This window comes from Rhinopithecus bieti, unplaced genomic scaffold (assembly GCF_001698545.2).
Source record: "Rhinopithecus bieti isolate Rb0 unplaced genomic scaffold, ASM169854v2 scaffold_41644, whole genome shotgun sequence".
In the NCBI taxonomy this organism is placed as follows: Eukaryota; Metazoa; Chordata; class Mammalia; order Primates; family Cercopithecidae; genus Rhinopithecus; species Rhinopithecus bieti.
Genome location: NW_016817838.1, coordinates 1,460,353 through 1,463,901, shown reverse-complemented (window position 1 = coordinate 1,463,901; position 3,549 = coordinate 1,460,353).

The window sequence follows — 3,549 nt, the reverse complement described above, 5'->3', positions numbered from 1 at the left end:
GGAGTGCAGTGACCAGATCTCAGCTCACTGCAAGCTCCGCCTCCCGGGTTTACGCCATTCTCCTGCCTCAGCCTCCCGAGTAGCTGGGACTACAGGCGCCCGCCACCTCGCCCAGCTAGTTTTTTGTATTTTTTAGTAGAGACAGGGTTTCACCGTATTAGCCAGGATGGTCTTGATCTCCTGACCTCGTGATCCGCCTGTCTCGGCCTCCCAAAGTGCTGGGATTACAGGCTTGAGCCACCGCGCCCGGCCCGAGACTCTGTTTCAAACAAACAAAAAGCTGATGCTCTTTCTTGTTTGGGGGGTGGGAGAAGCACTTTCATGGAAGTTCTGGTCTGGCTCTCACCGCAAAGCCTGGGACAGAGACTTATGTGGCAGAGTTTGTATGGGAGGTGATCTCAGAATGTCGAGTGAAACAGGAAGGAGGTTGCTGCTTTAGGTAATGGAGTCCAGATTCCAGGAAACCCAATGGGCAGACAGAACGTGTTGTCTTCTTTTGGACCGAATCCGGGGTTTCCTCAACTGCTCCCACATCCCACTGGGTGTCAGCTGCGTGTGCCTCTAGTCTACATCTAAGCTAGTGGGCTGAGCAGCCCTCCCAACTTCAGAGGGAGCCCTGAGGCAGAAAGCAGAGGAATGCCAGGTGGGCGAGTGGGGTGGGGCTGGTGTCAGCATGTGTGGCACAGTCCCCACTGCAGAGGCTGACCTGAGCTAGACTGAGAAGCTGTGACCTGGCACACTCTTATGCCTACGGCCCTGGGGGTGGTCGCTGCGGGGTCTCCTGGCTGCACCCTTGTGGAAGGTGGATAGGCCTCCACCAGCCAGGTGCTCATGATGACCCTCAATTCCAGGATATCCCAGATGCCTCCAGCTTCTTCGTGCTGAGGCCTCACGCCACCAGAGGAGACCTTCCTGGGATCTGGAGCTGAGGCCGCCCCAGGCAGACTCTCTCTCCTGTGGCCACCCGTGTGTGCGGTGCCCTCTGGCCGCAGCCCTCTACTCTACTGCCTCAAGGGGCTTCAGGCAGTCCTTTCTCTTTGGCTTCTCAGGCAAGAGTCAGACACCAGGTCACAGGGTCCCAGGGCACACCCAGCACCTCTCTGACTGGTCTCCTGGAAGGCCCGTCCCTGGGCTTGAAATGAGACGGAAACCACCCCCTCCCACCCAACTTTCTACCCCTGCTTTCCTAATGTCATCTGCCACCACCAGGTCCCCTGTGCACCAGCCCCAGAGCATGACGAGGCCCCATTCCCTAAGCTTACCCCTCCCCTCGCGCCACTGTGCTCTGGACATGCTGTTCCCTTTGCCTGGAAAGTCCTTTCCCCTCCTCAAGACTTGGTGAACTCCTCCTCATTCTGTGAGACTCATCCTAGGAGGCCATAAAGCAGTGAATCTGTTTTGGAAATCAGTCCTCCTCCACCATGCTCCCACTGCACTGTGTTCACACTGCCCTGTGCTTCTACTACACCATGCTCCCATTGCCCTGTGCTCCCACTGCCCTGTACTCCCATTGCCCTGTGCTCCCGCTGCCTTGTGCTCCCGCTGCCCTGTGCTCCCATTGCTCAGTGTTCCCGCTGCACTGTGCTCCTGATGTCCTGTACTCCCGCTGTGGAGTAAAGAATTGAAATAGAGTAATACTTGGCATTTCTTGAGCAGTTACTATATGCCAGGCATTGTAAGCCCTTTCCTTCTGTGATTCCATTCGCTCCTCATGCCAACTCTATGAGGTGGATATCATGACCCTGCTTTTGAGTTGAGGAGACTAGTGTCGGGCGAGGTTATAAAACTTACCAAGATCACAAAGACCTGGTACACGGTAGAGTTCAAGTGTGAACCCAGGCAGAATACACCCATGTGCTTCACTGCTTTGCTGCCTCTAGTGAATGGTGGCCTTGTTTTGGGGGAAAAGAAAAGAAGGTGTTGGGGACAGCTCAGGCCCCACACATTTATTGTTTCTCTTGCTTTAGGTCCACTGAAACCCTTACTGATGCTCTCCCAGCTCAGAGCCTGACTCCTTTTGGTCTCTGAGCTGATGGTCTCCCAGCTCAGAGCCTTTTGAGTCCTTTCAGGTACTGGACTTAGGTCTGCCCAGAAATCCAGGCTCGCTGGAGAGAGTTTGATCTACTTGGGGCTGAGCCTGGTAGCTGGAAGGGCAGCCAGATGATGCACAGGCTACCCACAAAGCTCCCTTTCAGGGTTCAGAGCTCACAGGGTTATAGGGGTCCAGGCTTCTGGAGCCATGTATCATCGGGCCTTACCTAGATGGCCAGAATGCTGTCAGACTGCCCAGACTGGGCTGGGGAGGGCAGGGCAGGGAGGCACCTGGACTGGGGAAAGAAGTTGAGCAGAGCAGGACAGAGAAAGAAGTGCCCCTGCCTGCAGCTTCCCTGCTTGATATCAGCACCGTGGAGCAGATAAGAGCAGGCTTGGATCCAGGTCCACCACTAGCCAACTGGGTGGCCTTGGGCAAGTAGCATTCTCCCAGGCCTGTTTCCTCATCCACAGACGAACATATTGGCAGAACAGCCTCATGGACCTTCAGCACATAAAAGGGGCTTTGCATCCGGCCATAACTGTCCACTGTCTTTACTTCTACTATTTTATCCTTCAGCTCTCAAATAGCCACAGCCTAGTTTCATGCAAAGTGAATTGTCTCCCACAAGCACACCTCCAGATCCACGTCCCAGAACCTGAATACCTCTGGAGCTGTGTGACCTGGGACACGAAATATCTCCTCTCTGGGCCTCAGTTTTTCTATCATAAAATAGGGATTGTAGGGGCAGAAAGGGTAATCTCTTTCCCCTCTATCATAAGGGTCATGGCTAACACGCCTGTAACAAAGACAAGTTAACAAGAAAGAAGTATGACAAATTGATTATAGTTGTATGTGGCACAGAGCCTTCAGAATGAGGACCCAAAGACATGGGGGAAACTGTCCATTTTTATGCTTAGGTTTAATGTTGTATGGACAGCTGTGGAGAAATATGACTGGACAAAAAGGGCATGTTCTAATGCTAATAAGAGACAGAGTGAGGAAGCCCAGCAAGACCTGTCTGTCCAGATTCTTCCTGGCCTTTCTGTGCAGCATTCCTCCCTCCTGGGTATGGGGCAGGACCCTTCTGGAATAAAGGTCTTAATTCCCCTCCCTCCCTCCCTTCCTTCCTTCCTGATGGAGTCTAGCTCTGTTGCCCAGGCTGGAGTGCAGTGGTACAATCTCAGCTCACAGCAACTTCCACCTCCTGGATTCAAGCAATTCTCCTGCCTCAGCCTCCTGAGTAGCTGGGATTACAGGCACCTGCCACCATGCCCAGCTAATGTTTGTATTTTTAGGAGAGACGGGGTTTCATCATGTTGGCCAGGCTGGTCTCGAACTCCTAACCTTGTGATCCACCCACCTCAGCCTCCCAAAGTGCTAGAATTACAAGTGTGAGCCACCATCCCCAGCCAAGGGTCTTAATTTCTTTATGGCCACCTGTTACACAAAAAGACTGGGGCGGGGTAGGGGTGGGAGGCAGGAAAGTTAGAGCAATATATATAATATATATATTT